Below are 21,728 nucleotides of genomic sequence, written 5' to 3'. Positions count from 1 at the left end.
CTCATTTTTTCAAATGAAGTTGAAAATTGGTATGGCCAGTTTAATTTAACAATGCTTCCACTTCCAGAGCGTCTTACCAAACCAAGGTATCATATAGCTTATATCTATTACATGCAAGATTTATATCCTGAAGAGTTTGGCCAATTATTTAGGCCTGTTTCTTTCTATGCATCAGCAAACTTCTTCCTCCCAGCAAGAACAAAACACAATGCTAAAGCAAAAAGTAGGAGAGTATACGCAAAACTGGGTAGATAGGATTGATGACCTGATAATGAAGGACAAGCATAAGTACTACCTTTGCTAATGGACGCAGCAGCAGCAGCACAGAAATGTCAAGTGCAGGGAAGAGGAAAGGGACAAGTGTTACTATGTTGGATGGGGGTATTGCCAAGTTGGGCCTGCACGTGGGAAGATAGTGGGGGCAGATTTTGCTGGAGTAGCCAGTATCATAGATTGTAGAAGATACATCTCTGAAGTACAGAGGGAGGGAGTTAGAGATTGTGTAGGAGGCACTGTAGACAATGCAGGAAGAATGCAAATTGTTCCAATACTGTAGAATTTTCACAGCTATTTTCCTATCCACACAAGAAAGAAAAATAAAAAAAAAATGTTAGATAAAAGGCATGATTCTTCCCAGCCTTGCAACTTGTGTAGTCATCAACACCAGCAGGTGTATAATCCCACTAAATTAGAATGGCATCCATGTTTATGTAGTAAATTATGTCAATGTAAATTGGACATGATATCATTCTATTTGAAAGCATTATATATCCATCAGTGTTAATAACTACAAAATTTGAAAAGTCAGGAGAATTAGGCACAATATTTCTCATTTTACAATTTACCTATGAATTTGAATAATTAATGCATGTTTTACAATCACTATGGTGTGCTGCACTAGCTCATATTATGAAGGTAATGGTTTTCAAACACTTTTTAAAGAGCAATCATATTTAATTACAAAAATATGAGTCATTTGCAATTACAACAATAATCTTTGGTCCTTCAATAGCTTAAGATGGGCTCAACTGATTTTTTTTAGTTTAGATTCTGTAAATGAAAACTTCTTTCTGAAGCTTCAGACTTTGTGAGTCCCTTTTTAGCCCTGGATTATTTATGACTAAATTATAAACACAAAGCTAAGATTTTATAACAAATGCTCGAGTCACACTACTCAGCATTAATACCCAAGTTTATTTAATCTTATAACTGAAGTAAAATTCCATCAAAGGAAAGCTGTCAAGCAGCTGAACCAACTTTTATAAGCATGAAGCTACAGTCAAAGCAGATTACACTAATACATTTATTTCTGGCATAATGTGATTGCATCAAAACAGATTTTAATTGAAATCCTTGTGCATGAGGAATGATCATCATTCTGCAGTATATTGTCAGATGAAAAAGGAAAAATGTGTATGTTACAAATATTTGGCATTTCTAATGATGGGTGCACAGTCCCTAAAACCAGCAAAATGGGTTTCTGTAGGCATTGACATTGTATTTCCTCCCCATTCATAATTTCTCTCTTAATATTGAAGGTTCCTAGATTTATTCAAATGTTCTCTTGTAATAGAAATAAAATAGTACAATTTGATAGCTTAAAGGTGTGTAGCAGATTACCTGAATTCCTCTTAATTCTTCTCATATCCATTCTTCTCTGTACTCAACTTTCATTTTAATTGTGATTGAAGGACAAGGTGGTCCAATCCTGCATCTCACTCTCACCAATCTCCTATGGATTTCATTAAGAATTCTGGTTAAGTAAGGAGTTCAGGATTGGACAAAGACTTCTCAGTGGGAAGGTATTATGCTATCTGCAGGGCTTTGAAAGTCCTCTCTAACTTTTGGATTGAATATGGGCTACTTAAAAAAAAACCCCAATTTTGCCATCCTTGCTTGTTGATTATAATCTTACTACACAAGTACATATTCTCCTTTTGGAGTTTGCCAGGTCCTGGAAAGCTGGACTGAACCTGTAGGGGACCTACTCTATGGATACCCAACAATAGCTCCAGAGCATCCGTACACTATTTCCCTGCCCGTTTAGAAAGTCTAGGGTTGGAACGAAATAGATCGCAAACTTCTGCAAAAAGCAAACAGGAAGCCTTCTGATGGGGTGATTTAGAGAGATGGTTTGCTGGGCCAGTGAGGAGCCAGGACAGATTAGTCCCTCATTGGTGGGGACAGCCTGACTCAGAGACAAAGGGAATAGGTTTAGTTTCAGCAAAAAGAACAAGGAATACTTGTGGCACCTTAGAGACTAACAAATTTATTTGAGCATAAGCTTTCGTGGGCTAAAACCCACTTCATCAGCTGTCCGCAGTGGAAAATACAGTAGGAAGATATATATATATATATATATATATATATATATATATACAGAGAGAACATGAAAAAATGGTTGTTGCCATACCAACTATAATGAGACTAATCAATTAAAGTGGGCTATTATCAGCAAGAGAAAACAAAACTTTTGTAGTGATAATCAAGATGGCCCATTTCCAACAGTTGACAAAAAGGTATGAGTAACGGTAGGGGAAAATTAGCATGGGGAAATGGGTCATTACACAAAGTAAAAACTATCAATGCCCAGTCTTTATTCAAACCTAATTTAATAGTGTCCAGTTTTCAAATTAATTCCAATTCTGCAGTTTCTTGTTGTTTTTGAAGTATTTTTATTGGAGAATTGCGACTTTTAGGTCTGTAATTGAGTGACCAGGATGATTGAAGTGTTCTGCAACTCATTTTTGAATGTTATAATTCTTGACGTCTGATTTGTGTCTATTTATTCTTTTGTGTAGAGACTGTCTTGTTTGGACAATGTACATAGCTGTTTGTGCCTGGAGCTGAGAGAGAAGCAGAACAGCTCATGGAATCTCTAAATAACCCTCACTCGCGATAGTCAGACAGTTCCAGCCCTGAGGAGACCATTGGCCTGACAGGGAGAGAACTGACCTGGCACCAGCTCAGGACTCCAGGTCAAGGAACCAGAAGAGAGCTCTACCCACACAGGGCCGCCCAGAAGTGGGGGTGGGGGGCAAATGGGGCAATTTGCCTCAGGCCCCGGGTCCTGCAGGGACCACCACAAGAATATAGTATTATATAGTATTGCAATATTTTTTTATGGAAGGGGCCCCCAAAATTGCTTTACCTCAGGCCCCCTGAATCCTCTGGCGGCCTTGTGCCCACCCAGGGATGAAAACAGTGTAAAAAGGCCCTTTTAATTCTCTTTAAGCCAGCCAATGTTTGCAGTGCTACTATATAAATCCCTGCATTTCATCCGCATGGAAAGGTGTGAGGGAGGAAGCTGGACATTCTGGTGCAGTTGTGAATAGTCTGAGGTGTAGAATTTGTTGTATTATTGTTTTACAATGTATTTGTTGAACTTAACCCTTTCCTTCTTAGAGCCTGTTTTCTGTCCCCAGTAAAGTCCCCTTTCTTATATTCTTATTTTGAGGTGTGGAATTTCATTTCCTAGGATTTTCATTATTGTATTGGGTCTCGTGTACTGGGTCATACTCTTTGTTCAGAGCAATAATATTAATTTCCAAAAGGACAACACCCCTTGTGTCCCAGGCACAGAGCTTGGCATCACAATAAAGAATCCATGACCCGATCCATGTAACGATGGGAGAGGGGGGAACCACTACATTTAGTAAGCGTGAGGGAGGGATTATATACAATAGAACCACTGTTTTAGGGATTGAGTTAATAAAATTAAGTAATGAAATTGAACATCTCATAAGTACAGTATGTATGGTGCATAGGTTGCAGTATAGTGCACTGCATCACTTTCTCGTCTTTCAAACCACAGCAAAGTGATTTCCAGTGCACCAAAGATATTGGAAAGTGACTGGATATTGACTTAATCTTAATCAACATTACTTTTGTTATGAGATATTTTATCCATTGTGAAAAATAGTTCCTTATAACTGGTCATTTGAGACTGGTATTCATAAAAATTGTAGTTCTCCTATAATCCACTAATTCCAGCAGTACTACTTGTAGGGCAGTAAACTTTGCTCGCAGGATCAGAACAACAAGTAGGTCCTGAGATGAGTGTAAACCACTGGGAATAAAAGTACACAAAAAAAGAAAAAAGCATTATTCTTTCCAATACATTTGTTCAAAGTTAATGGAGTTTCATATACAGAACATTAAAACATATGCAGTGTTTTATGCCAAAATTTGTTTTATAATGTAGGTCCATTTATTGGCTAAATTTATGTAGGAGTGCCTCAGAGAAATCTTATGTAATCCAGCCAGGTGAAAATGGATGTTTTTTATAACTAATTGTTGTTGACCCACCTACATGGAGTGATTATGGTTCATGCCTTGAATTAATTGAAGAGTTTCAGCATTCTTGTGCTCACATCTGTCTTCCATTATGTACCTATATCTGCGAAAGAAGCCTCAGCTAGAAGACTAGTTCCAACTAGTCAACTCAGGCTTTCAATTATGGCAGGTTTTAGATTTGAATCTAGAATTTTGGAATGCAGATTATTTTCTAAAATTATACCCATTCTTCAATCCTCCATCCTGCCTCCTTTTGGCTTTAAAAAAGAATCAGGTTTGAAAGTTATTAACTGAACCAAGATATACTTCTATGTCCAATATTACAAAATGCAATCTCTCTTAAAAAAAAAGAGAATTAAAATGATATACACCCTAAATATGACATCTGGGGAAAGAGATGCTTGCATACAAATGCAAAAGATTGTCCAAATCCCAATCTGTGTCCAAATTTCTCAGACAGCCTTTACCATTGCTATAGGTCAGACCAAATCCCCAGACCTTAAAGACTCCAAATGTTGTTTTTCAAGATCTGGACTTGAATTTTATAGGCAAGGCCCAAATCCAAGACATACACCTGGGTCAAAGTCTGACTACTCAACACTTACAGTGAAAGTAGTATGCCACCAAAATCCTATTTATATTACAAATTCTGAATGAAGAAGAGTTATTGGGCTCGATTCTGCACTCCATTATGCAGTAGAACTCCCATAATGAAGTCACATTAGGGCTTTGGTTTTCATGGACATTACCTGAAGTCCCATCTCTGAATAGGGGACCTTTTAAGAATAGCATTAGCCTGTCAGAATAAACCCATGATTGTGTATTACTGTTACATTTTCTACTCAGTTGTTTCTGAAATAGCTCATCCTTTTCTTTTTCATTAATAATGGGGGCTGGGACACATGACTTACAAGGAGAAGTTGAGGGAACTGGGGCTATTTAGTCTGCAGAAGAGAAGAGTGAGTGGGATTTTGATAGAGGCCTTCAACTACCTGAAGGGGGGTGTAGTGGGGTAGCTGCCCCACTCCTGAGGAACAGGGATTAAAAGCAGCCCTGGGGAGGGCTGTGGCTGGGAGAAAGCAGCTACTACAGGAGGCACCACAGGAGTGAGTCCCGCACCATCACAGGGGGTTTCAAAGAGGATGGAGTTAGGTTGTTTTCAGTGGTGGCAAATGACAGAACAAGCAGCAATGGACTCAAGTTGCAGTGGGGTAGGTCTAGGTTGGATATTAGGAAACACTATTTCACTAGCAGGGTGGTGAAGCACTGGAATGGGTTACCTAGGGAGGTGGTAGAATCTCCATCCTTAGAGGTTTTTAAAGTCCTGGCTGGGATGATTTAGTTGGTGTTGGTCCTGCTTTGAGCAGGGGATTGGACTAGATCAATGGTCTCCAGGGAGTGCGCAAGAGGATCCTTCAGGGTGCAGTGCTTCAGCAGTTCAGGCAGAAGTCCAAGCAACTTTTTTTTTTGCTTGGGGCAGCAAAAATGGTAGAGCCGGCCCTGTAGCACGGCAGGGGGCGTACACTCAATGATTTTTCACTGATGGGGTACACAATCAAAGAAGCTTGGAGACCACTGGACTAGATGACCTCCTGAGGTCTCTTCCAACCCTAATCTTCTGATGATTCTATGATTAGAATTCTATTATTCTAATAGGTTTGGTAAAAAAAAAACCCTTTTCACAGAGGAAGGGCTGAGTCTCAGTGGACGTGTCTTCACTAGGAAACTAAGTTTATTCACAATTAATGGATAATGATGAGCATGACTTGCTCTTTTGTACACTAACCAGTCTCGTTCAGCATTCACATAACTTCTCACAATCCTTTCTAAGCACAATAAGATTTCTTAATGAATAAAAAGCCCAATAAGAGGTGATGGAAGTAAATATCTTCAAGATCATCTCTGCAACTGATAACTTTTTGCTCTCCTTCACCAATATGGGGTGAAAATACAGTAAGATTCACCTCCTTTTAAAATCTCTGATATCACTCATACTTGTGAAAAAATGTATAACAGACATAATTTATACCTGAGTAATGCCTATACTATGAATTTTTTTAAGCTTTGTATTTTGAATTATTAGACACAGGCAGGGCTGGCTTCAGGAAATGCGGGGCCCAATTTGAATACCTGGTGGCAGACCGGGTCTTCAGCAGCACTTCAGCGGTGGGTCCTTCACACACTGCGGGTCTTTTGTGGCACTGAAGGACCCACCGCTGAAATGCCAAAGACCTGGAGTAAGTGAAGGACCTGCTGCTGACGTGCTGCTGACGTGCTGCTGAAGACCCAGACTGCTGCCGGGTGAGTACAAAAAATTAAAAAGGCTCCAAAGTTAGGCACTCTTCTTTAGAGTGTGGGGCCCAATTTGGAGGAATCAGGGGAATCGGCCTAAAGCCGGCCCTGGACACAGGAGTATATCAGTTAAGAACTTCAAACCTGATTCCTGTTTAAAGCCAAAGAAAAAAATGCTGTCAGACTGAAAAAAATGCTGGAATAATCAATATCTATTGGACTGACTCACCAAGTTGAGTAGTGTTCTCAGTTGCCCCAAGATACTATGCTGGAGAAAGCTTCAAATAATGTTTTGATTTAGGGAGGTAGAATACTCAAATGGATAGGGCACTGGACTAGGCATAAGGAAACTTGAGATCCAGTCTCAGTTCTGCCAATCACCTCTCTCTCTGTGCATCACTGGTGTCCTCTCCCACCCTCTTGTCTATTTAGATTGCAAATCCTTTGGCTTGGTGGCTGTTTCTTAGGATGTGTTTGTATCATGTGTAAGCGTGGGAATGGTCCCGCTGTTGTGGGGAACTTTCCTGGCTTCTGCACTACCCCGGTGAAGTGGGCTAGCAAAAGGATCTGAGTCCTCGCTCCCACTTCCTTTACCCAGAGGTCTTCCTGCCCTTGAGGACTCCCCTTCCACTCTCCTGTCTGGCAGAGTCATCCTAACCCCAACGCAGCTGGGCCCAGGATTTCTGGGGGGCTTGACCCCCAACCCTGCTGGGGTCACCCAGGACAGGGGCTAGGGCATCCCCACTCTCTTTGCACTGCGCACCTCCCTGACCCACTGATCACATCATACAATTTAAAGCAAATATAAGTTATTTAATTAACAATTAATTTTAAAAAAGAATAAGGAAAAATGGGAAAGGTTAAAGGAAAACACATCACGCTGCTCTGTGGCAGAGAACATCACAAACAGTGTCTCTGGAATGTCAGGGCAGTTCACAGTCTGTTCCTTGTAGGTCCCAGGCCTCCTTCCTAGGCCCTGGCTGTGCTGCAGGGACACTGCAGGTTGGACACTTGCTCTGGCGGTGGCCACACACTCTCAGGCTCTAGGTGGCAAGACTCTCCTCCCCAGGGTCACCCCCGCCCCATCGGGGTTATGATCCCCCTCCAAGTCTGGCCTGCAGGGCCTCTTGGCTGAGACGTCTCCCTGTGCTGGGCCCACTATGCAGGGTCCCCCTCGCTCTCCTCAGCTGCTCACCGCACCCAGCTCCGGACCACTCCAGCCCCAGCTCCAGCTCCAGCTCCACTCTGCCTCAGCACGGCTGCTGCTGCTGCTCTGCCTTCAGCTCCCTGGGCTGCTTTTCTAGCCTCTCTGGCTCCAGTTGCTACAGCTCTGCTCCCAGGGCAGGTCTGCTCTGCAGGCTGCTTCTGTGACTCTACTCTCAGCTCCCACCTGCTTCCTGGGCTGCTTGTCTGGCCCCTTTGGCTCTGGTTGCTGCAGCTGTCCTCCCAGGGCAGGGCTGCTCTCTTTGGGCTGTGCTCTGGCTTTGGGGTTGTAGCTCTGCTCCCAGCAGCTTAGCTTGGGCCCCTGCTCTCTCCTTAGCTCAGCCCCACTCCATCTGACTCAGACAATTCCAGCTCACACACGGAGCACGGGACCCCCCTGGCCTCCTAACTCCTTGATTAGCCTGCCCGCCCTGTCAATCAGGCTGATCTGGAGCATTGGTCTCTCCACATTGTTCCTGGAGACTGTCAGTCTCAGGCTCCTGATTTCCCATTGACCCCTCCCTTTTTAGTGCTGGAAGCTAGCAACTAAACACCCCCACTGAATGTTAATAAGGTGGCAACAGTCCCCTTACACATGCCTAACACAATGGGATTCTAATCTTGGTTGGTGCATCAAGATAACACAAATAATACCTGGTTAGGAATAAATAATTGTGTTATTGGCTATTTATCTCAGGCGTGGCTGGCTAAAAAGCATGTCAAGAAGAAAACTCTTATAGACAGAAAGACATTTCCCAAGAGAAGAGTCAGAAAGGGTCAGGCTCCATTTTGGGAAAGACGGGTTAGGTTGTCTGAGAGTTTAGATTCCCCCTCATGGTGGCAACATAATGTGTATGAGGTAGTGGTTCAGAAATGTATTATTCTGCCAGCATAAAGTAATGGGCTGACACATTTGCTAACAAAATATCTGTTCTCTTGAAGGTGGCAGAGAACACAAAGAAGTATTTGAAAACTTATTTACTTGTCCCTACAAATAGAGCTGTGGTCTTTCAAAGGAAAAAAAACATGAAGATTCTATTTGGGCACAAGAGGATTAAATGGCTTGAACAACAGATATTATAGCCTCTCCAAATTATCTTTTCCCCCACATACCCTGAAAAGCCTCAACAAAACAAAAACCACATACTTCTGCAAAATAAACTTATGAGGGAAAAAAAAATCCCAAGCCATACTTTTTCACTGCCCAAGTTAATATATGTAAGACAATTGTTGATCCTTTGCATGTACATTTAAATTCAATTAAAATTGGCTTTTTGCAATTGTTATGCTACAGAAGTGATTTTAGAAGAACTCTTTCATAAGCTTGCTGGATTTAAATCTGTTTTTCTTAGGCATGCTCTTCAGGCCAGGCCTGTAGTGATGCTGGGCTTTCTTTGTATCATTATTTCCAGAGTTAAAAGATATTTTGTTTTGCAATTGTTTTGTAATTTCAACAGGACAGCAGGCATTTCTTATTGCCTTTCACTTTGTTTCTCTCCTTGAAAAGCCTTCAACTTCCTGCTGAGAGTAACAAGCTGCTTTATGTCAATGCTTCTGTTAGTGAGGATTTCTATTTTACATTTTCAAATTCTTTCTTCTCTTGTTCTCAGTGGGGCCCCCTCAATGGCCAAAGAATTGATCAGTTGCATAAAAGAGGATGACCTATTGTTTCCTTGCTACCACTTTGCCAAGTGTAGGCACCTGTTCCCTTTAGAGTATGAGCTGAAGTATATTTACATCAGTATAATCCTGAAGTTGTTTCAGCGAGTCAGTAAGTAGGCCTGTTTTCTTCTTCTGCCCTGGTCCTTTTATGCTACTACAGTAGTGTAAAGGGGCCATAAAGAAGATAGAAGCTGGGATAATCCCAGTGGAAGGGCTTCTCCATTGCTGACATAGCTGCCAAAATGGCTGTAAGCCATCCCTAGCACAGGGGAAGGAGGGTGCATAGTATGAGCCTGTTGTGCTCTGCTATTCTTAGTTGGCAGATGGCTCCTGGAAGGTCACTGAAGCCTCTGTGTAAATTGTAGCCCTGCCTGTGGTCTGTTCAGGATTGCTAAGTAGTCAAAAGGAATAAAAGGTTGTTTAAAGGATCACAGATTCAGAACCAGTGGATTTATACTGATTTACAACAGTGTAACAGCACAGGATTTACTTTGATGAACCATGGCTTGCCTCTCTAATCCCATCCCCCCCATGCTATTTTTATTATATAATTACATTACCAATATGGCTGCAAAAGTATTCTGCTCATGAAGTTTCACTAAGCTACAGAAAGACTAGTGTAAAAAAATAATTATGTAGAGACCGAGGTTGGGATCTGTGGTGTTCTGTTTTCATGTGAATATTCACAATCAAAAGTGCAGGATATCCAGTCCAAAACTTCACTTTACTGAGGATCTACGCAATTCACGCTAGTTAAATATTTGTTTATTAATTCATCGGTAAAATGCCATCTGGATTTCTTTATTTTTTCCTGGACAGTCTTTATTAACAACAGACACATGGAACCACAGTCACTGGGTCATAGAGTGCATCACCACAGACAAGTCTTTGAGCATAAATTATACTGCTGCTTCTTATAAGAAATCTGCTAGGAACCATGAAGACTATGCACTGGTCTACCATTCTTTATTCTTCTAAAAAACATGATGCTTCTTTATGCAATTATGGCCTTTGCCCATGACTGAGTCTCTCGAAATGGTACCACCCAGTATGCAACATGCATTGGAGACATAGGTGTTCATAAATCATCCAATTACATGTTGTAGCATTGTACATCTCAACACATGAGCGTTGATCCACATCAGTAGCTACACATCCCCCAGCCCTTAAAAAGCACGTATCAGCACTACAGGTCATCACTGAGTGATGGGTTCAGAATACAGGACAGGATGTTATTGAGCTTCTTTTTATTAATCATGTTGCATGAACAAGCAGGAACTCTTTACATGTAATGGACACATTTAAAATAATATCCATTGTACATCATTAAAGTTGGCAGACTTATGTCTGAGAATTTGTAAGTAATTTTGATTATTACTTGGCAAAGAGAAAAATCATATCACTAACTTGGGTGTCCCAGCTATGCAAGCAACATCAATTACCATCATAAGCATGCATTTTCACCCGTTCTCAGTCCTTTAAAAATGAAAGGCACAGGTAGGTGTGAATTCTAAACACTTTACTAGTTCTTTAGACCAGTGTTTCCCAAACTTGTGGCACTGCTTGTTTAGGGAAAGCCCCTGGCAAGCCAGGCTGGTTTGTTTACCTGCCGCGTCCACAGGTCCAGCCGATCACGGCTCTCACTGGCTACAGTTCGCCGCTTCAGGCCAATGGGAGCTGCTGGAAGTGGCGCGGTCTGAGGGATGTGCTGGCAGCCACTTCCAGCAGCTCCCATTGGCCTGGAGTGGTGAACTGCGGCCAGTGGGAGCTGCGATCGGCTGGACCTGAGGGCGCGGCAGGTAAACAAACCAGCCTGGCTCGCCATGGGCTTTCCCTAAACAAGCGGCATCACAAGTTTGGGAAACACTGCTTTAGACCACTGAGACCTTATGTTGGGTTCTCTAAGAGGCAGTAGCAGCCATTTATTTAAAAAACAAAAACACAAAACAAAACAAAACCGAGTCCCACCTCCCGCTCCCACATACACCAACTCGCAAACTATTGACTTACATAGCTGCAAGGCTCATTGAGACCCAAATGACCTTCTCACAAGGTAAGGCCCTTAGACTTCAGGACTAGCATCTTGGTAATAAGTAACAGTTTATTGCAGTACAAAAATGAACCACTTCTACAAATATGACAAGTTTCAATTAGTGTGATCATTAGACAAAGTCTTTTTAATGTACAAATGCTTTCCCTCCAACTTGCTGTTTCAGCTCAGGAAGTGTAATATTGGAATACCTTCATATCTGAGCATTCAATCACCATACAAAGGTATTACAGTATGCATAAAAATCTTTGTTTTACTCCCTACACATCTACTAATACTGGGAAGATTTTCAATGCATATTGGATATCTTTTTGAGTGCAGTCAGAACAGCATGACAAATACTGTAATAGATCCACTTTCAGGGGTTATTTCACCCTGGTAATAGTAAGGAATGGCAATTAAAAAGACATTATAAAATTTTGAAGCTTACAGGAATCCTGGCAGGTCTTGGTTGTACTTGCAGGACCAAGTTTTCAGAAGCACTCAGCACTCTCACTGAGGAACAGGTTTTTGAGAGTGCTCAGCTCAGTAGTTAAGTATACATCTCTAACAACCTGTGTTAAGTATCAGAGGGTAACCGTGTTAGTCTGGATCTGTAAAAGCAGCAAAGAATCCTGTGGCACCTTATAGACTAACAGATGTTTTGGAGCATGAGCTTTCGTGGGTGAATGCTCACTTTGTCAGATGCATGGCATGCATGCATCTGACAAAGTGGGCATTCACCCACGAAAGCTCATGCTCCAAAACGTCTGTTAGTCTGTAAGGTGCCACAGGAACCTATGTTAACTACCTGATACAACTTGTGAAATTTCCTTTAAAAAAAAAAGAGGGCCTACTGGCAGCTGAAGAAGGAATACTCCTGGGTTCAGGAGGTACAAGACAAAAAATATGGATCATAATAAAAGCCTTAAATAACTCAGTAAAGAAGTGCATGATGTTACTCTAGCCACTCTGTTTGTATTTGTAAAAAAATAGCATTTGAATTCTACTGTTAATAAAAATATCATGCACGTGCCCTGTGTCTGAAGGCTGCTTGCTAAGCTACTCCTGAAAGAAAAATGCTTCATAGAAAAAAGCATCATACGAACACCTGTATATTTTACAAGGTTTAAAAAATTAGTTACGAAAAAATGGACATTTTCCCCACCCCAAGTGTTAATACAGGTTTTATTTTATTAGCTATTTTTGCTTCCGCATGAACAATTTCCTCTTTCCTTTTCCTAAATTTAAAAAAAAAAAAAAAAAAAGGGGAAAAACTAAGATAACATCAGCTGGTCTCTTCTCTTGCCACCACTTATTATTGGGTGTGCATGAATCAGTGACAGGTGCTACTATAGCATCACTTCCTCAGTATGTGGCTTGCTTCTTTAAGCCAAGTGCATTTTGGCTCCAGTATCAAGACTTTTCAAGTTTTATAAATATGAAATACCCTTCACAACATGCCCTGTAATAAATTTCAGGGCATACAATGAAAAAGTCATAGGTTCCCAGAGGAGTCTTACAAAGGAGGGTAGTATTCTGTTAAATGAGGATCTACAGTGTACATGAATTCCAGTTGTAACTATTGTGACTAGTTCTTGTACACACTTGAGTGAGCATGTCCCCAACATAATATTTAATTTCCTCCTGCTTTGTGGGTCTATGCAACCTAAATCTTACTGACATGACAAGATGCACCTCCTTCTTTATGTCAATCACACCGCAAAATAACAATTGTCCATTAAAGTGTGATTACAAATTAGCTTTATGTGATTTTGGAATTTACAAAGCTAAGGGATTTCCTTTTTACTTTTTTAGTGATATTTAATTTAGATTTAGTTTAATATTTAATACTGCATTTTGAAGAATTCTTCTCAAATTTTTGAGGATTTAGTCACTGAGGATTGTTCCAAGAGATTCATTCTAGTTCACACAGGAATTATTCTGGGGAAGTCCCATGGCCTGTTTATACAGGAAGTCAGACTAGATATCACAGTGCTCCCTTCTGGCCCTGGAATCTAATCTATTTCAATTAGATAGTATAACAGTGCATCTCCATTTTCTGAAGTAATGAGAATAGGGACGGTCAATTAAGGGCTAAATTGTGCAATTCCATTACAGTCAGTGGTGACAGGGTGGAGTGGGAAACTGTATGTCTCAGGGGATTTAATGGAGTACAAATAGAAAATTCAACTCTAGCTTGGGTCAATAGTGGTCAAGTTGTTATCATCTGAGGTTCCTCAGTAGATGCAGCTGGTGCGCTCAGCCAATTCCCAGCAGACAGACATCCATGCATAAAAGCCACAATCAAACTGGCACAGTTATTGAAAGCCTTAACAGAGAGGCCAAATAATAAATAAGGCATGGAGACTAAGCTCTTCTTCCTGGAGTAACTCAAAAACAGTCACGGCAGGTCATGACCAAGGTATTCCAATAACATAGTGTAAATAAATTTACACTGCATTTTACCTGTCCTAGGCTAAAAGGACCTCAGTTTTCAAGGCTATCGATCTTGCAACTGTCACATGCAATAAGTTAACACTGTAAATAAAGGAAAAAATTCAAAACCAAAACTTCCTGCTTTGAGACTGAACATGTGACCTTCACATCAAACTCCAATCGTGATCATACCAGAGTTCTAAAATAAACTACCACACATGCCGAAGGCATCTCCAGCAATGCTACACAAGTGGTGTACATACGCACTCTACTGTCGTATTAGGGAAGGGGTAGGCAACCTATGGCATGCGTGCCAAAGGCAGCACGCAAGCTGATTTTCAGTGGCACTCACACTGCCCGGGTTCTGGCCACCAGTCTGGGGGGCTCTGCAGTTTAATTTAATTTTAAATGAAGCTTCTTAAATATTATAAAAACCTTATTTACTTTACATATAACAATAGTTTAGTTATATCTTACAGAAAGAGACCTTTTAAAAACATTAAAATTATTACTGGCACGCGAAACCTTAAATCAGAGTGAATAAATGAAGACTCGGCACAGCACTTCTGAAAGATTGCCAACCCTGTTTCAGGGGCTTCACTTCAGCATCCCATCCCAATTTAGCAATGCACATAAGCACATTCTTAAATTTAGATTTTAAGGCATGTGCTTAAGACTATCAATAACCTAATCCCAGATTTGGACCTTAGCGTCCAAAATATGGGGGTTAGCATGAAAACCTCCAAGCTTAGTTACCAGCTTGGACCTGGTACTGCTGCCACCACCCAAAAAATTAGAGTGTTTTGGGGCACTCTGGTCCCCCCAAAAACTGTCCCTGGGGACCCCAAGACCCAAATCCCTTGAGTCTCACAACAAAGGGAAATAAACCTTTTCCCTTCCCCCCCTCCAGGTGCTCCTGCAGAGATACACAGAAGCAACCTCCGTGAATCTAAGCAGAGGGAGTCCACCCTCTCTAGTTCCAGTCCTGGAACAAAAAGCACTTCCCTCTTCACCCAGAGGGAATGCAAAGTCAGGCTAGTAAATCTAACACACCCAGATTTCCCTCTGACTTCTTCCTCCCACCAATTCCCTGGTGAGTACAGACTCAATTTCCCTGAAGTTCCTCACTAAAGAAAAACTCCAACAGGTCTTGAAAGAAAGCTTTATATAAAAAAAAGAAAGAAAAATACATAAAACTGGTCTCTCTGTATTAAGGTGACAAATACAGGGTCAATTGCTTAAAAGAATATTGAATAAACAGCCTTATTCAAAAAGAATGCAATTCAAAGCACTCCAGCAACTATAGACATGTAAATACAAAAGAACATAAAAATCCCCTATCTGATCTTTGGTACTTACAACTGGGAAACAGAAGATTAGAAAGCAGGAAATAGAAAAATCCTCCTCGTAGCTGAAAGAGATTCAGGCGGAAGACAAAGAACTCAGACACAAACTTCCCTCTACTCAGAGTTGAAAAAATCCTGTTTCCTGATTGGTCCTTTGGTCAGGTGCTTCAGGTGAAAGAGACATTAACCCTTAGCTATCTGTTTATGACACACCCCCCAAATTGCAGACACTGGGAAGCTCACTGGCGGCGATTTCCTTCTAGAACTTTAAAATAAACAGATTAATACAACACATGCACCTTTACATATACCACTAAGTATATAACTAACAGACGTCTACATTTTAAGAACAATTTTTAATTACTGAATTCTGGGAAACTCTTACGGGAGAGTGCATCAGCTACTTTGTTAGAAGCTCCTGAGATGTGCTGAATTTCAAAATCAAAATCTTCGAGAGCTAAACTCCAACGAAGAAGTTTCTTGTTGTTCCCCTTGGCAGTATGAAGCCACTTTAGTGCAGCGTGGTCAGTTTGTAGCTGGAACCGCCATCCCCAAACATATGGGTGTAGCTTTTCCAGGGCATACACAATGGCATAGCATTCCTTTTCACTGACTGACCAGTGAGTTTCCCTCTCAGACAGTTTCTTGCTGAGAAACACGACAGGATGGAAGTTGTGATCTGTTGCTTCCTGCATGGGAACTGCTCCTATACCACGCTCAGATGCATCCGTGGTTACTAGGAATGGCTTGTCAAAATCCGGGGCCCTGAGTACAGGGTCAGACATGAGCGTCGCCTTAAGCTGGGTAAAGGCCTTTTGACACTCATCAGTCCACTTAACTGCATTTGGCTGGGTCTTTTTGTTCAGGTCGGTCAGTGAGGCAGTGATTTGGCTGTAGTGTGGTACAAATCGCCTGTAGTACCCAGCCAAGCCTAAGAAGGATTGGACCTGTTTCTTTGACCATGGGACAGGCCACTTTTGGATAGCATCCACCTTGGCCTGTAGGGGGTTTATGGTTCCTCGACCCACCTGGTGCCCCAGGTAAGTCACTCTGTTTTGGCCTATTTGACACTTTTTGGCCTTAACAGTTAGTCCAGCCTGCCTGATGCACTCAAAGACCTTTTCCAGGTGTAGTAGGTGTTCGGGCCAGGAGTCCGAAAAAATGGCCACATCATCGAGGTAGGCAACTGCATAATCTCCCAGTCCTGCTAGTAGACCATCTACCAGCCTCTGGAAGGTGGCGGGTGCATTTCGAAGGCCAAAAGGAAGGACATTAAATTCATACACCCCCGCATGGGTGACGAATGCTGACCTCTCCTTGGCAGGTTCATGTAGCGGTACTTGCCAGTACCCCTTGGTTAAGTCTATTGTAGAGAAGAACTGGACCCGTCCCAACTTTTCCAATAGCTCCTCGGTGCGGGGCATTGGATAGTTGTCCGGACGAGTTACCGCATTTAGCTTACAGTAGTCCACGCAAAAGTGTATTTCCCCATCTGGTTTGGGTACCAGAACCACTGGAGATGCCCATGCACTGGTAGATGAGCGGATTATACCCATCTGTAGCATGTTCTGGATCTCCCGTTCTATAGCAGCTTGGGCATGAGGAGACACCCGGTAGGGTGGGGTTCTAATTGGATGAGCATTACCTGTGTCAATGGAGTGGTATGCCCGTTCAGTCTGTCCTGGGGTGGCTGAGAACAAGGGGGCGAAGCTAGTGCACAGCTCCTTGATTTGTCGCCTCTGTAGACGTTCCAGGGTGGTTGAGAGGTTCACCTCTTCCACGCCACCATCTTTTTTCCCATCGTAGTAGACACCGTCAGGCCACTCAGCATCATCTCCCTGGACTGTAAACTGACAAACCTGTAAATCTCTGGAATAGAAAGGCTTGAGAGAATTAACATGGTACACTCTGGGCTTTAGTGAGGAATTGGGAAATGCTATGAGGTAGTTCACAGTTCCCAGGCGCTCTTGGACCGTGAATGGCCCTTCCCATGATGCTTCCATTTTATGGGCCTGTTGTACCTTCAAGACCATAACCTGGTCTCCTACCTTGAAGGAACGTTCTCTGGCATGTCTGTCATACCAGGCCTTTTGCTCTTCCTGAGCATCCTTTAGGTTCTCTCTAGCAAGGGCTAAAGAGTGTCGGAGGGTGCTTTGTAGGTTGCTTACAAAGTCCAGAATGTTAGTTCCTGGAGAAGGCATAAACCCCTCCCATTGCTGCTTCACCAACTGTAATGGCCCCTTAACCTCGTGACCATACACAAGTTCAAACGGTGAAAACCCTAAACTGGGATGTGGTACAGCCCTGTAGGCAAACAGCAACTGCTGCAACACTAGGCCCCAATTATTGGAGTATTCGTTGATTAATTTATGTATCCTGGCCCCCAAAGTTCCATTAAACCTTTCCACCAGGCCATTGGCTTGATGGTGGTACGGGGTGGCAACCAAGTGGTTCACCCCATGCGTGTCCCAAAGTTTTTGCATGGTCCCTGCCAGGAAATTAGATCCTGAATCTGTAAGGATGTCGGAGGGCCAACCTACCCTGGCAAAAATGTCTGTTAGGCTGTTAGGGCCAGGCACACAGTGTTAGCCTTGGTGTTGCCTAGAGCTACTGCTTCCGGCCATCGGGTAGCAAAGTCCACGAAAGTCAGTACGTACTGCTTTCCTCTGGGTGTCTTTTTTGGGAAAGGACCCAGAATATCCACAGCTACTCGCTGAAATGGGACCTCAATTATGGGGAGTGGCTGGAGAGGGGCCTTGACCTGGTCTTGGGGTTTTCCCACTCTTTGGCATACCTCACAAGACCGGACATACTTGGCAACATCCTTGCCGATCCCCTCCCAGTGGAAGGACTTCCCCAACTGGTCCTTGGTTCTGTTCACCCCAGCATGGCCACTGGGATGATCATGGGCTAAGCTTAAGAGCTTCCCCTGGTACTTAGTTGGAACCACCAACTGTTTTTGCGGCTGCCATTCTTCCCGGCGTCCACCAGAAAGAATTTCCTTGTATAAAAGTCCTTGGTCTATAACAAACCGGGATCGATTAGAAGAGCTGAGAGGCGGTGGGGTGCTCCGTGCTGCCGCCCAAGCTTTCTGAAGGCTGTCATCTGCTTCCTGCTCAGTCTGGAACTGTTTCCTTGAGGCTGGGGTCACCAGTTCTTCCTCAGACTGGGGACTTGGGCTTGGTCTCTCTGGAAGCGATGTAGGTGATGGGGTTGTTTCCGTTGCTGGTGAACCGCTCTCCGCTGGTGCACCTGAGGGTATTTCAGGCTCGGGCTGAGCCTTTTGGGTATGGCTGTCTGTTGCTTCTGCCAGTTCTGGCTCGCTGACGCCCTCTGGCGTTGAGTTTGAAGATGTGGTTGCACTTGCTGGTTCTGGTTGCTGTTCCAGTTCCGGGCCTGGGACTGGAGGTGCTGTGGCTGTTTCAGTGGTTGGCATGGAATCCGGGTCCACTACCTCTGTCTGGGTCTCTGGTAACGCAGACAGGGTCTCTGTGGATGGCTCAGGAACAGGAATGGGTCTGGAAGCTTGCCTGGTTTGGCTACGTGTAACCATTCCCACTCGCTTAGCCCGCTTCACCTGGTTGGCCAAGTCTTCCCCCAGTAGCATGGGGATAGGATAATTGTCATAGACTGCAAAAGTCCACATTCCTGACCAGCCTTTGTACTGGACAGGCAGTTCAGCTGTAGGCAAGTCTACAGCTTGTGACATGAAGGGGTAAATTGTCACTTGGGCCTTTGGGTTGATGAATTTGGAGTTAACGAAGGATTGGTGGATAGCTGACACTTGTGCCCCCGTGTCTCTCCACGCAGTAACCTTCTTTCCGCCCACTCTCAAATTTTCCCTTTGCTCCAAGGGTATTTGAGAGGCATCTGGGCCTGGGGATCTTTTGTGTGATGGTGGTGTAATGAACTGCACTCGGATGGCGTTCTTTGGACAGTTGGCCTTGATATGTCCCAGTTCATTACACTTAAAGCATTTTCCATCTGATGGGTCACTGGGTCAAGGTGAGTTACTGGAGACTGGTGAGGTGGAAGAATAGGGCGTCTGTGGCTTTACTTGGGTTGTATGTGGGGTCTTTGGCTGTCCTCGGTTGTAGGGTTTATGGTCGGTGTGCCCCCTGGGGTATTCGTTCCCCTTGACCGTAGCTTTCTTGCTTTCTGCCACTTCCATCCATCTGGCTCCAATCTCCCCCGCCTCAGCGAGATTTTTGGGTTTTCCATCTTGTATGTACCGTGTTATGTCCTCAGGAACACCATCCAAGAACTGCTCCATTTGTATGAGGAGGTGCAGTTCTTCCAAGGTTTTAACATTGTGTCCTGATATCCAGGCCTCATAATTTTTCCCAACGTAGTAGGCGTGTTTGGGAAATGACACATCTGGTTTCCACTTTTGGGTTCTGAAACACCGACGGGCATGATCCGGGGTGATCCCTATTCTGTATCTGGTCTTGGTTTGAAAAAGTTTATAGTCGTTCACGTTCTCCTTAGGCATTTCAGCTGCCACCTCTGCTAAAGGTCCACTGAGCTGTGGCCTCAATTCTACCATGTACTGGTCTTCAGGGATGCGGTACCCAAGACAGGCTCTTTCAAAATTTTCCAAGAAGGCCTCGGTGTCATCACCTGCCTTGTAGGTGGGAAATTTCCTGTGCTGTGGAACAATCATTGGCTCAGGGTTGTTAGGGTTGGCTGTGTTTTGTTTAGCCTTTTCTAATTCCAGGGCCTGCCGGTGGGCTTCCCTCTGGAGTTCCAGCTGTTTTTGGTGGTCTGCATCTTTGGCTGCTTGTTCTCTTTTGTAGGCTGCCTCTCTTCTTGTTCTCTTTTGTAGGCCGCCTCTCTGGCTGCTTGTTCTCTTTTGTAGGCTGCCTCTCTTTCTCTTCCTCTCAGTTCCATCTCTTTTTGTTTTATTTCCAGTTGTCGCCTGTGTTCAGCGTTTTTGAATTGTTCTTCTGCCCCCCTTTTTTCCTTGGAAGTCATAGTTCCTGTTTTCTTGTGTTGGGGTGCCCTCCGGTGTTTATTGTCTGAACTGCAGGCTCTGTTGCCTCCTGGGGTCCGCTTAGCAACAGTGCCTTTTTCCCTTTCTTTCTCTAGCTAATGTTCAATGTAAAGTAAAACAGAAAAACCACTTTATTTGCATGTATATAGTGCTGGTACTTGCCTCCTAATGGGAGGGCTATTGTCTGACAAAAGACCCAAAATAGTCTCTTTAATGGTTGCTTGCTTAATATGCAAGCCACAGCTGCCAGAGAGAGCAGAAAAAAAATTCTCTCTGGTTCCCTTTTAAAACCAAATTGTTTCTCTCTGCTAAAAACCCCCTAGTAGAGAAAAGAAAAATATAATATTCCTACTGGCTTCTGGATTCTATCTTTCCCACTACGCTGCACACCATGTCAATAACCTAATCCCAGATTTGGACCTTAGCATCCAAAATATGGGGGTTAGCATGAAAACCTCCAAGCTTAGTTACCAGCTTGGACCTGGTACTGCTGCCACCACCCAAAAAATTAGAGTGTTTTGGGGCACTCTGGTCCCCCCAAAAACTGTCCCTGGGGACCCCAAGACCCAAATCCCTTGAGTCTCACAACAAAGGGAAATAAACCTTTTCCCTTCCCCCCCCCTCCAGGTGCTCCTGCAGAGATACACAGAAGCAACCTCCGTGAATCTAAGCAGAGGGAGTCCACCCTCTCTAGTTCCAGTCCTGGAACAAAAAGCACTTCCCTCTTCACCCAGAGGGAATGCAAAGTCAGGCTAGTAAATCTAACACACCCAGATTTCCCTCTGACTTCTTCCTCCCACCAATTCCCTGGTGAGTACAGACTCAATTTCCCTGAAGTTCCTCACTAAAGAAAAACTCCAACAGGTCTTGAAAGAAAGCTTTATATAAAAAAAAGAAAGAAAAATACATAAAACTGGTCTCTCTGTATTAAGGTGACAAATACAGGGTCAATTGCTTAAAAGAATATTGAATAAACAGCCTTATTCAAAAAGAATGCAATTCAAAGCACTCCAGCAACTATAGACATGTAAATACAAAAGAACATAAAAATCCCCTATCTGATCTTTGGTACTTACAACTGGGAAACAGAAGATTAGAAAGCAGGAAATAGAAAAATCCTCCTCATAGCTGAGAGAGATTCAGGCAGAAAACAAAGAACTCAGACACAAACTTCCCTCCACCCAGAGTTGAAAAAATCCTGTTTCCTGATTGGTCCTTTGGTCAGGTGCTTTAGGTGAAAGAGACATTAACCCTTAGCTATCTGTTTATGACAAAGACCCATAGACTTCAAAGTTAAATAATGCTTAAGTGCTTCATTGAATATGATTTACTTAAGGATATGCTTGAATGAGTCGTTAACTGTACAATATACTGAGAAATCACCTCTTTTAAACCTACTCATTTAAGATCCAAAATCTCAGCCACATTGTTGGAAAACAACATTTAGGTCGTGTGTGTGGAGGAAAGG

At 43.0% G+C, this 21,728-nt stretch overlaps 1 long non-coding RNA gene across 1 annotated transcript; it reads left to right on the top strand.

The window, feature by feature from the left end:
* Positions 1 to 2,745: 2,745 nt before the first annotated feature.
* Positions 2,746 to 21,496, top strand: LOC115646495. Its single transcript, XR_003999035.1, has 3 exons — positions 2,746 to 2,832; positions 5,392 to 5,402; positions 21,486 to 21,496. It is a non-coding gene; the product is annotated as an uncharacterized LOC115646495 (long non-coding RNA).
* The last annotated feature ends 232 nt before the right edge of the window (positions 21,497 to 21,728 follow it).

The sequence above is a fragment of the Gopherus evgoodei genome, chromosome 1 (assembly GCF_007399415.2).
Source record: "Gopherus evgoodei ecotype Sinaloan lineage chromosome 1, rGopEvg1_v1.p, whole genome shotgun sequence".
Classification (NCBI taxonomy): domain Eukaryota; kingdom Metazoa; phylum Chordata; order Testudines; family Testudinidae; genus Gopherus; species Gopherus evgoodei.
Note: the sequence above shows the minus strand (reverse complement) of the source record. Positions and strands in the feature narration are given on the sequence as shown.